At 37.7% G+C, this 12,142-nt stretch overlaps 1 protein-coding gene across 5 annotated transcripts in view; it reads left to right on the forward strand.

The window, feature by feature from the left end:
* Window positions 1-12,142, forward strand: part of GNB1L (G protein subunit beta 1 like) — a 42,406-nt gene that overhangs the window by 12,858 nt on the left and 17,406 nt on the right. Inside the window, exon 1 of one of the 5 annotated variants that reach the window (XM_069030833.1) lies at window positions 7,040-7,049. The exons of 3 other annotated variants lie outside the window; for them this stretch is intronic. The gene's annotated coding sequence lies outside the window, so the exon portion shown is untranslated. Of the gene's footprint in view, window positions 1-7,039; window positions 7,050-9,051; window positions 9,071-12,142 lie in introns of those variants that run through there. One more of the 5 variants, XM_069030834.1, reaches the window with a different exon arrangement.

The raw sequence follows: 12,142 nt of genomic DNA on the forward strand, positions 1-12,142 counted from the left end.
ATAGAGGCTTTTGAATATATGTGTAGCTGCTGTACTCCGGGCACAAGCTTTTAGTAGGGATACTTACATGAGCCATAAACTGTATGAGTGCAGCTTAGGTTGGCTCATTGTATCTGAGGAAACTGGTGGTGCTCTGCTGTTGATGAGAAATCCACCATAAACAAATCCTCATTCATGGTCTCAGCTGTGTGATTGGGAAACATGTTTGGCTTTTAATCAAAAGAAATTGAGTGTTTGGTTCTTTGGAATATATTTTCTCTTTTTTCAATGAAGTAAATGTTAATACAAATAAAGAGCTTAAGGCAGTCTGACTAAAGCCTCAGCTAACTGAGCTTTGGTTCTGTGAGAGTTGGGATGTCATCATCCTTTTGTTTTCCACTTTTCTGGGGAAGTACTTCAGCTATACGGCAAAAATAAACAAAAGAAACCTTTTAAATCTTCACACTTAAATACATCTATGAATATTTTTAGTTGCTGTTTACTGCTTGCAAATTTGTCTTGATCTGAAAAAATGTTTCAGATGTATTGTTTTCCTAACAAAGATTTGACCTTCATCTTTATACACGGTTTCACTATTCTTCCTATCAGCATTTAGTTCAAAGGAGCACTTCGAAGCACACAGGCAAAAACCAGTTCCATTGTGTAAAATAGAAATGTGTGTTTTATATCACAGGAGTTTAGAGAACAATGCAAAGGTCAATTGTGTTGCTTGCTCTCCTGTCACATGATGTGGGTGTGTATATGAATGCATCCCTGGAATTCCACTGTGGGATCTGCATCTTTGAAGCTGATGCTAAAATTACTGCCGAGGCTCTTCCAAAGGCGGATACTGATAGAAGATTCAATGAAATCGAAGGTCGCCAGTCTGGTAGGCGTTGAAAGATACCTGGCTATGATACTATTTCTGATTTAATAATGCGAATGGGAGGCTAGCCCTTTGTAATAATTAGGACTAATTACTGAAGAGGTGTTGACAGATGGGCTAAGAGGAAACAAACTGCCTTTATCCAGTGGCTTAGAGTCAGATTACTAGTCTTGTGTTATCTGTTTCTCAGAAAGTAGAAGCTTCAATCATTCACTAAGTCTTCAAAGGGGAAAGGGATCCTAACAATATGCAGGATTTGGGATGAAGCTATGAAATAAGTCTTTGACTCAAAATGGCTAAATTAATCTCCTTTCCGTAAATTATCATACTTTTAAAGTTTGAGTTACAGATGGAGAATCTGATTGTAGTACTGAAAAATATGTGAAATCAATATTGATGACTGTCCTGTTGCTGCTTCTGCTCATGGATTAGTCTAAGATTGGTTCCTTGCTGTTAATTATATTAATAGGAATTCTTTGATTCCCTCTTATGCCATGCTTGCTATTCAGCTGAAGTGGAGACAAGGGAAAGTAGTAAGTACTCTTCCGTTCAGTGTTTGGTTTATGCAGATGTCATATCTGATCAACAAGCAGAAAATACATCTGCTGAGGTTAATTACAGTTATTTACCTTTGTAGGAGACAAGATCATGCATATTCCAGGAAGAAAACAATATATTACAATTGCATTTACTGAGAAATGAGTCATTGATGTAGGATTTCCTTAAAGAGTATTTCTTCTCTCCTTTTGAATGCAGTGTCCATCCAGCACATCTGCATGAAGTAGATACAATTGTCCAGTGTGAATGGAGTTAACAAAGACATTCAGGGATTAATGCTTTGTCACCAGAATGAGCACTCAGTGTGACTTACTTTAGGCAAATGATTTAAAAGTCTAGCAAACCTCCATCTTCTCAAATGACTTTTAAGTGCTTTTCTCTCCACTCTCCACCATATATAGAACCTGGTTTTCTTAGAAACATGATAAATACGGTTGCATTTGATAGCATTTATAAGCAGAGGTAGCTTTCAATTATTTATTTACTTTTAACAAAAGGGGCCTTTTAATTAGTGTTTAAATATTTATAAGAGTTTTATTGTCCTGTAAAATCGGTTATACTTTGATCTAGATTTTCTGGTTTGAGATAATAGGGTTGGTAAAAGTTATCCTAATGAATTTCGTCAGAACATGACATAATCTGATTATCTGACGAAAGATTGACACTTCAGTTCCTGCCAGCATAAAAGCGCGGTACAATGGGGGCTGTTCAGCACAAATTCAAAGGCTGGGAGTTCAAGTTCAGGTGCAGCAGAATTGTTCAAAGTTTCAAATTAATGCAGTGAAACAGTGTTGCATTTTTCACTGCATTTTTGGTCAGGAGTAATTTATGGTGGATGAGAGGAGTGAAGCTTGAAGTTAAATGTGTAAACTGCAACTGAAGTCTGTTACTTTGGGTTTATTTCCCTCCATTTGCTAAATAGTAGTGTTGCTTTTTAAAACATCCAGAAGCTAACTGGTCAGAACGTGACAAACACAGGAAACAGTACCAGAAACTGGGAATTAAGCATCATCAGTATTCAACCTGTTAAATGTGGAACCAGTTTTTTTATTAATATCCCTCACATTTTAACAATTTAACTGTTTAACATATGAGCAAATGCTCATATGCTTGGAGATGAGCATATTTAACTAATGTATCCTACACGCTTATGTAAAATAGATGTAGATTTATGTGATTAAACTGGCCTGAAAGAACAGTTATGTCTAAAGTGTAAGTTTAGCCTAAACTGTTAAAATAAACATTAATTTTTTCATTTGATATTCAGGTAATATTTGCTTTGTAAATGTCATTCCTGTTTGCAGTGGAGTTATAGTGTTCCCTACTAGAGTTCTTGGACTAAGTTGCTCTCCAGTAACTTGGCTTATCCAAATACTTACACTGTATGGAATAGGAATCCTAGTAGACAAATGACACATACTATGAGTAATTAAGCTTGAATTTTGGGGGATATTTCGTAACATAAAAATACTTAATCTGTTGTTTTGAGTCATATATTTAAAAGTGGTGTACATAACACTAAGTCTTTTCTTTCTTTTAAGTGCTGAAGGGGTTCTTGGAGAAAGTAAAGTGTTAAGTACCAAATGTGATGGTCTTTACTGAAACGCAGTTTGTTTCTGACCTTGAGAGGATTTTTCTGACCTGAATAAGGATTTAAAGTTTTAATCTAATGAATCGATACAGACTGTCCACATTGCCTTGTTTCTTAAAATACCACATGGCACTGAGATTCAATCTCAGTGTCCCTGGGAAGGGACTGTCTGCACCTTAAGTCAGTGGAGTCCGAATCCCAGTTCTAGGGACTGTACCACCTTGGGAGGTCACTTACTGTCCCTGACACAGTTTCTCCATCTCCAGAGAAGGACCTGGAATAACACTGATCTCAGAGATGTGTTGTAGTGTACACAGAAGCAGAAACCTCCCAAGGAGGAAATGCTTTATGAAATACTGGTGTAATGAACAGACCCTGCAAACCCTCCTTCTTTTGAGCAGTCTCACCGATATCATCTGGCAGTTTGGACAGGCATAGATCAGCTCCAAAATTTGGATTTCAAAACACGTGCTGATCACAAATAGGAATTGCTCTTGGTTATTTAATCTTCCTTCTGTGTTTATGTCAACTTATCTTGTTTGCTATTTGCAGTTTTAAAGTCTATTTTTTAACTGTTATGAAACAAATATTGAGAATATAAGCATGGGGGTAGGACACAGGTACAATATTCTGATATAAATGCATCTCCCACCATATGCTGGTGAAATACATAGCCTGTTCAGTTAAGTGCAGAATCTTTTTTTCTTCTTTTAATGAATATGTATTTTGTGAATGTATTTCGTACTTGTCTTTCTAATTCTATGAAGTGTAAACTGTGTCATTAAAGTAAAAGAAATATTTTGGGAAGCGCTGTCAGAGCTCATCTTGCAGTGTAGTTTAATTTAATTGCCTACCTCTGCACAGCATCTCCCCCATGGTAAGGCGTACGCACTACGGGGGTATTTCATAAGCAGAAGGAAGCGTGCAGTCAGGGACATGAAAAGCAGATTGCTTCATCGTGTCTTCATAAAGTGTCAATTCTTACTTTCTCCTCCCACTAAATGAGAGAGAACTGCACATTTCAGGGACATTGATATTAAAAAAAAAAAATAGAAGACTTCTGCCTGTAAACAACAGTCATTTTTACCTCAAGTATGGCCAAAAGAAAATAAAATACAGCACTACTAACTCCATGTTTAATAAAATATTTGTATATATTTCTTTTATCAGAGTTTAATGCAAGTATAATATTTATAGATTAATAAAAGAATTTACATACTTTTGTTTTAGTTGAATCAAAGGTGACTTGATGCAAAATTAAAATGCAGTGTCTTTTAAAACTCAGGAAGATACTGAATTAATTTAATTTTAAGATTGGTATGAAAATGGGGTTTGGTCTCTTTCTCCCTTTTTGTTGACTGTATCAAGCCAGATCCTGAGCAGACTTTAATGTTCATGGAAACAGTTCCGTTTGTAGCAGCTCTGGACATCAGATGGTCCTGTATATCAGGAATCAATTGATAAGTTATTGATAAGCAATGTATTTTAGAAGTACAAATTCATTTACTATGGGTTATACTTTATTATGTAATATCATGTTACATATACTTTTCCTTAATTCTGAATACTCTTGTTATACTTCACACTTTGAAGAAGTATAGAAGACAAAATGTCATCTGATTTGTACCGTGTTTCATGTTCCTATGCCCTGTGGGAGGAAAGGAAAAGTAATAGAACAGACAAATAAATAAACGTGGTGTTGAAACTGGCATGACAGTTTCTGCTCTTGCACAACGGAACTGCAATCAATTTATTGTCTTCGTTGGGCAAATTCCAGAATAACAGTATAATATTATACAAGAGTAGATTAATTAAAGTGTAATTAGAATGGAATAAATTAAACAATCATAGAAGTTTGTCATGGGAAAAATATGTGTTTAGAATTAATTAGTTTTCAAATAAAGTGATACTTTAATTGCTCAGAGTTACAGAATCCTTAATTGCAGACATATAATTCTGGCCTAAATAACTTCAGTTGCTGTAACAACTTGATATATTTCTTCTCTGTCAATTCTTTTTAATAGTTTGTTACTAAACAAGATTATTGCCGGAACGTCTGCAAAAATGTCTAGAAGACATTTAATTAAGCCCATGCTATCTGAGGACATTATTAGCTCCTGGAACCAAAAGATTTGTGGCTGATGCTGCACTATGCAGCACCCCTAATTAAGGAGGATGGGCAGGCAGAGCCCCGTGGCTGACAGATTGCTCTGCATGGCTGAACTGGAGGCTACTCAAAACAGTCTTTTGATGGTCCTTGGCTTATCAATTTTCTGCTAGATTTCAATGATTTATCACATGTACAAACTTAAATTCATTCTAGGTCTGGTGTTATGATGAAGAGAGACTTGTATAAATCCTTTTTTAAACTTATTTTGTGTATGTATAAATGCATATTCATATTCTTCAAGTTTTCAAAGTGATTAAGCATTTGTTGTCTTTTTTGTTCCCCAATAATTTTATGGAGCGTGTTGTAGAGCTGAGGTACTATGGGCTTTTATGCTTTCTTTCTCCAAGCCAGGCTGGCTGTAGTTATATCATTGCACTTTCCCAAGCAATTAATGGTTTCAGAAAGTAAAACAGATGGGTGTCTTTTCCCTCATCTGCAAATAGAACCTGTTTGTGAAACACTAGAATTTCATCTGTTTCAGCTGTATTTCACACTGTATTTTAGGCTCCCTTGTTAAAAGCTAGTGCAATAACATGAGAGGCAGAGGCTCTCATGTTTTCAGACCCCATAGTTTTGGCATAAGTGTATCCCTGATATTTGTCTGTCTCCCAAATGTTTACTTCAGTAAGATTTGCAATGCCCAAAATGTTTAATTGTGTTAAAAAAGGTCAACCAGCTGATAGCTGAAGGCGCATATGTCAGAATGAAAGACTGAAAAAAATTATCAGTCTGACACAGGGGGAGTATTAGAATGATTAATGTTTATGTTAATTTATGGCTTTTACATATTGATTAATAGCTTTTTGTTCCAGTGACCAAAATGTATAAGTGGCAATGAGATCCATATGCTAACTCAGTGTCTTTCAAATGATTATAATCATTCTTAGTTTTGTTCCCATGCTGAAACTATGTTTTCATATAGAAAATAATTGTTGTACAGTGACTTTTTTAAAAATTGCAGATGGAAGTATTTGAAAGTGAACCTCAAGACACAAGCCTGGGTTTCAATATTCTTGGAGGTTACACACTGACATTTATATACATTTTTCTTGCAAACCTCATTACTTAAAATCATAATATATTGTGGTTTAGCCTTGTTCAGGTAAGGAATGCTTACAGACAAAAAAGGTGATAATGCTGTGAGGAGCCATTTATCTGAGTGGAAATCATTAAAAACGTGTTGCAGTGCATGATGGTTATTAGTCATTTTCTTCCCTGCTCCCATTAGATTTCTTGGCATATCACCAGTTGCTGATAAGCAGTTTTGTTTGCTATCTGTCCATTGACTATTACAATTAAAATGTGGAAACTTCCATCATTCATTGTCTAAATGTCAAGAGAGAAGGTAATTTTGGGGATCTCCTGAGGAAGGATGAACTCCTAACTTCGCTAGAAGTCAGTGGGAAATTGAGGTTCTCTGCATTTCTCAAACTGAGACTTTTGAAGTGTTTTTCTGAGCAGGCAGTCACTGTTAGTCATTAGAAATGATTTGGTGACTATTTAGAATGAAAGCTCTGAGAGTGTTTAGTGTTCCCAACCTGTAAGAGGAAGGACTCCTGTCAGCTGTAATGTTGGCTGTGTGGCAACAGGTTTATGATATCAGCTAATAAAGGATTCTGTAACTAGGTCATATAAATCACTGCATTCCCTTTGACACTGATGTGTCGCTGACTAGCAAGTTTTGCAAGCAAGATAGAAATCTGTCTACAGCATCTGGATATGGGATTTTCTAGTGCAAGCACAAACTAATGAATGCTCCCAGTCCACTGTTGTGATTTTTTAAAATTAAGTATTGTTATCATAATTAATTTAGGTTTTGAAGTCACCAGTATACATCCCTGTGCTTAATCTGTACTTTGGCAGTCGTAAGTCAATAGTAATATGAAAAATAACCAATTCAAAAGAAAGCGTTTCGTTATCCTTACCTCTGAAAATTAAGAGTGCTTTATTAGTATATCAACTGGTTAAATCAAAATTTCCACTAATTCTAATTTCTGCTTGACATCAATTGCTTGATTTTAAAATTTCTACTGATTTCTAATTTCCACTTGAAGTAAATTATTTTTTAAATTTGCTTTAAAGAAACCCCAGAAGTATAATACAGTTTGTATCTCAGTTTAGCACTGAAGATAGAAATGGAAGTTTTAAACTGAAAGCTGCATTGTTATATGACTGACAAATGAATTTTCATATATTCTGGGGCTCTGACCTTTGCAACTGTTTGTATAGCACTCCCACATCTCTTGATCAAGCTTCTGCTGTTTTTACTTTTGCTAATGCATGTTTCTGTATTTGCACAAAACAGACATATCGTGTGTTTCGGGCAGCTGGGGTAAGAGTCCAAGAAGCAGGGTGCTTGGCTTTTAATTTGGGATTTTTCACTCCTCCCTAAGTGTTTTGTATGTGTTAGCTCACTACAGGACCCAGAAAGGCATCTCTTTGTACAGATGAGTTACTTTTCACCTCAGGTGCAAAGAGATTTCTTGAGTCTCACAACATCTCTTTGTATTGCTGACTTCCCTGTTTCAGTGTGTTCTTTTGGTTTGTACATGCAAAATGAAAAGCTGGGCTTAAAAATTTGTCACAACATGTCTGAAGAATTGTTTACCAAATCACATACGGGCTTTCACACCATTTGTAGTCAATAACCTATAAAAATTCACTTTTGCAGTCAGATGAGGTGAACTTTAACTCGTTCAACTTGCATGGATTGTTCTGGCATCTCTTTTAATGATGTATGAAAATGTTACTGATTTAATGGGTTCTTATAGCGCTAAATTCTTGTTCTCTGCTTCTGAGAAGTGCCCCAGAACCAGGCAGCATTTTCTGACAGCCAGGGATGTCTAAGATATTTCCAAGTGCTGCTGTGTTCTGGCACAATTCAGTGAGGGGAACCGGGTGCTCTGGCACCCTCGGGCTGTGTCGTGGCTGTTGAGCCACGAGGAAAGGCCACAGGCCTCCCGGCAGCCCTGGTACAGGGCATTGCTTGGGCTGAGAGTAGGTTGTGGTTTCACCACTGAGAAACCTTGTTGTCTGTTGTGGTTGGAGGCTGGAAATGTGGGAACATTGCTTTTGGAAAGCTCATACTGCAAGGGCTGCCTGCTGGATTTTAATGGTGGGGATTGCAAATGTAATGGAACAACAAAATTGTTTGCACTGCACTATTAACTTGAAGGAGTCTGTTATTTCCCCTGACTGCCTCTGCAGTTGCAGCTCATGACCCACTTCCAAAACACACTCATGCACTAGAGCACAGCGTGCTGTGCAACAGGGCAGAGTTTTTCAGGGGGTACAGGTAGGCACAGAACTGCAGGCTTAAAAGGGTTTTTGTATGAATGAAAAAGCTTGGAAAGAGGGGAGAGCAATTTATTCACATCTTTCTCAACTCGTTCTTTGCTCTGATTTTTCCTTTGGGAGGGTGGCACCTGGTTGACTGGGAATTGTCAAAAAATAACAGGGATTTCATATATCTGTTTGTGAGCACACCTGGATGTGTTGGATATTTTGCAGTAGTAATTATGTCTGCACACCTGCTGGTTTCAGTCCCAAATCAGTTTGCCAGACATGCCTAGGGAGATTTATTTCTCTTATACCTGAAAAAGCTCTTTTACCACTGAGTTTTTACTACTCTAAATAAGCCTAAAGAAAAATAGAAGAGGATTTTTTCCTGTCTTTGCTTGAGCCGTTGGTATCTCAAAGTGAACTGTGGAGTTTGTTAGGGGGAGGAGGGTGTTTGGATGATATTTTAATAGCAATTTGTTTTTGCTTCAATGTGTGATAGAAATACAAGTGACAGGAGTGGGAACAGGAGAATTGCTGAATTCTGCTGGAATTTTTCCTGTGGGAATCTGTTAATGTTTTTAATTCTCTGAGAGATTTTTCTAAGGTAATCCTTTTGACATTTACATATTTTAAATGACTCTCGTTAAATAAAAGCTTAACTTTTTTATATCAAATGCTGAAGTGATGATACTGAAATATCACTGCATAGAAATTCAGATGGTTTGAGGATTATTCTAATTGCAACCTAAGCAAAGTAAGATTTGTGAGGGATATTAATAGTGAATTGTTCTTTAAAATGATGTAATTTTGAAGGAAATTTAATTGTTCTGGCATTTAGCAGATGCATTTTCTTAGACAAAACCATTTTTGGTACCTCATGTTTGGTGCACTCAGCTGTTCACTAATTGAAACCCTCATTTGAGAAGCTGGATTTCCACTCCCCACGTGTGTAGCAAATGTAACTTGTGCAGGAGCCCAAGGGTTTGCAGTGCATCTTGTGAAAAATACTTCTCATTGTCTGTGTCACATCACTGTAGCTCAGCTCCTGAAGGAGGATGCTGTTACCAGCGTGGGGAAGGCTGGAAGAAATAAGAAGTGGAACATCTTTTTAAAAAAACCAAAGCCTGATGGTGAGGTGTTGCCTCTCTTGCAGGTGATGCCATCTTGCAAGCAAGTACTGCCATGAGCAAAATGATTCATGTACTCATGTCTTTTAACTCCTTTCACAGGAGGCAGGAGTCATAGCATGAGGATAATAACACAGGGACGAACATACAGTGTAGCCCAGAAATGCCTTTAAATGAACTTTATTCTGTAGGTTGCACTTTGCTTGTTCAAGCCCTTGAGCCAGATTTTGCTCTCAGACCAGACTAAATACTAAGCAAATTCATTTAATTAAATTTGTTGCAGATATCCCCAGTTAACAAGAACAGATTGGTCTCCCTGAGGCTAGATAGAGCTAATAAGAAAATAAATGTTGTGCTAATTAGAGAACTCATTTTTAGACACCTGGGGTGAAACTAAAAAGTCCTAGAGATGTAGGATTGAAAATTCATTTGGAAATGAGTCTCAGGCTTCTAAATCACTTAGGCACTTTTGAAAAATTTTCCCAGAGGCTTTAACCATCTCACAATCATCATATTTAGCATGTTTGTAGCTGTCTGCTTAGCAAAGCACAGTATAACCATTATCTGTTCGAATCAGTACACCACAATCTATTTCATTATCCCTGTAAGGTAGAGAGCCTGAGCTACCTGGTGAATTGAAGGTAGGCTGAATGTCATTTTTTTGAGGATGCTTGTGTGTCAACAGGAACAGATTGATACTTTCTTGGAGTTATTAAAGTACCAGTACACCAAATTTCCATCTCTTTGCAACCTCATGGGATTTTCTGTAGGTACCTAAGAACTTTTTATTAAATCTTGTCCTAAGTGACTTGTCCAAGCTTATGGGTAACAAGGACAGGAAAGATGAAATTTTATAGTTCAAGGCCTGCTGGAAGGAAAATGAGACACTAAATACTGTCATTCATCTGCCAAATCATGATAGGAAGTAATAAGGACTCCATATACATTAGGTTTAATATTAAGCCAAATTTCCAGATTCACATACATGATTAGCAGAAAAGCAAGGAAAGAACCAGACTCTAAGGAGCAAAAAGTCCCTTCAATAGCTTGCAGCTCAGAAGCATGTTTTCAGTAGTTTTTTTTTTCTGTAACTGGTCTGAGGATTTTTCTGAAATATCATCCTTGTAAAGACATGCATTAGTAGTGTCTGTTTCATGCCAGGTAAAACCCTTCCCACAGCCACGCACACACTTGCTGTCTGTCAGCAAAAACTTCTGTGTCAGTAATTAGAAAAATGCTATTAAAAACCTGCCTTGTAATCCCAGATAGCCTCTGGGTTGCCTCAGTTCTACTTCCTTGCTCAGTGCAGTGAGCCAGAATTACTCCACTGTGAAGTGGGACCTCGCTCCTCTGACAAGCTCTTAGCTACTCTTTCATTTATCTGGTTCTACAAAGTGTCATTTTGAGGGCACCAGCACTCAGCTGTAGTGCCCCAAAGAGGTGTCCCTTGGTGACAAAATCCTTGGTCTAACAGGTTTATAACATGGGTGGAGCATGTTCCAGATGGGCACTTGGGAGCTGGATCTCACCATGGGGGCGAACGTGTACATCATGTACATCTGAAAATTTACTCCATCTGGATCATCCAACAACTTCATAAAAAAGATGAGTCAGGGCCCTAAAACACAGAGGGTATCCACTGAGCTCATTATTTTCATACCTAATTACACAGTGCTATTGAGAGAGAACTCCACATTACACTTGAAGAATCTTGTTTCCTCATTAGCCCTAAAAGATAATTGCATTTAATTAGAACCTATAGATACCATGATGATAACTGATCTATAAACACTCAAAGGAGACCTGCAAATGAGATGCATTAGCAAGTGCATCCATTAAACACAATTTGAAAGCTGGTACTGAGGTGAGATGACAATGAACAGTTGGGCTGTTTTGCCATGGAACTCTTGCACTCTGTTCTGATTCTCTGCAATTCCTCTACTGTGAACCGGCAGGCAGGCAAACACCTGCTGATCTTCCCTTACTGAATTTAGAACACTTTTTGTTTAATCTGGGGTAATATATGCATGAATGGGAAAAAGTGATGAGAGTTGACACCTGCATTTGCAAAACCTGCCCTTTTCTATGTGAGGTTAGGCCAGAAAGGAAGAAGCAGATGTACAAGCATGGCTAGTAATGCCACAGATCAGGCAGCAAACACTTTTCATGGTGAAAATATTTGTTGTAATGCACGTTATAATGCATTTTCCAATGAACTGCAAATTGTTCTTCCAGTTGAATCAGCTGCTGGTTGCCTTGCACAGGTCTGGAGAGTCATTTGCAACAAGTCAGAACACAGAAAATTTGTCCTCATCTTTCTCCAGTACTTGTGCACAGCTGCCTGCAAAGCTGTTAATGTGAAGGGAAATACCTGGTGAGGAGGCCAGAGCAGTGAGCTCCTGTGGGGATCACACAGGCTGTCCCTGTGAGCTCATCAGGAATTGTCCTCTCCTTTCCCGTGGGGAACAGGGCAGTCTGCTCCCCCATATACCGGTCCTGCTCTGTGCTGACTCAGACCACATTCGACATGGAGCTGAAAACATCCATCT

The sequence above is a fragment of the Aphelocoma coerulescens genome, chromosome 15, assembly GCF_041296385.1.
Source record: "Aphelocoma coerulescens isolate FSJ_1873_10779 chromosome 15, UR_Acoe_1.0, whole genome shotgun sequence".
In the NCBI taxonomy this organism is placed as follows: domain Eukaryota; kingdom Metazoa; phylum Chordata; class Aves; order Passeriformes; family Corvidae; genus Aphelocoma; species Aphelocoma coerulescens.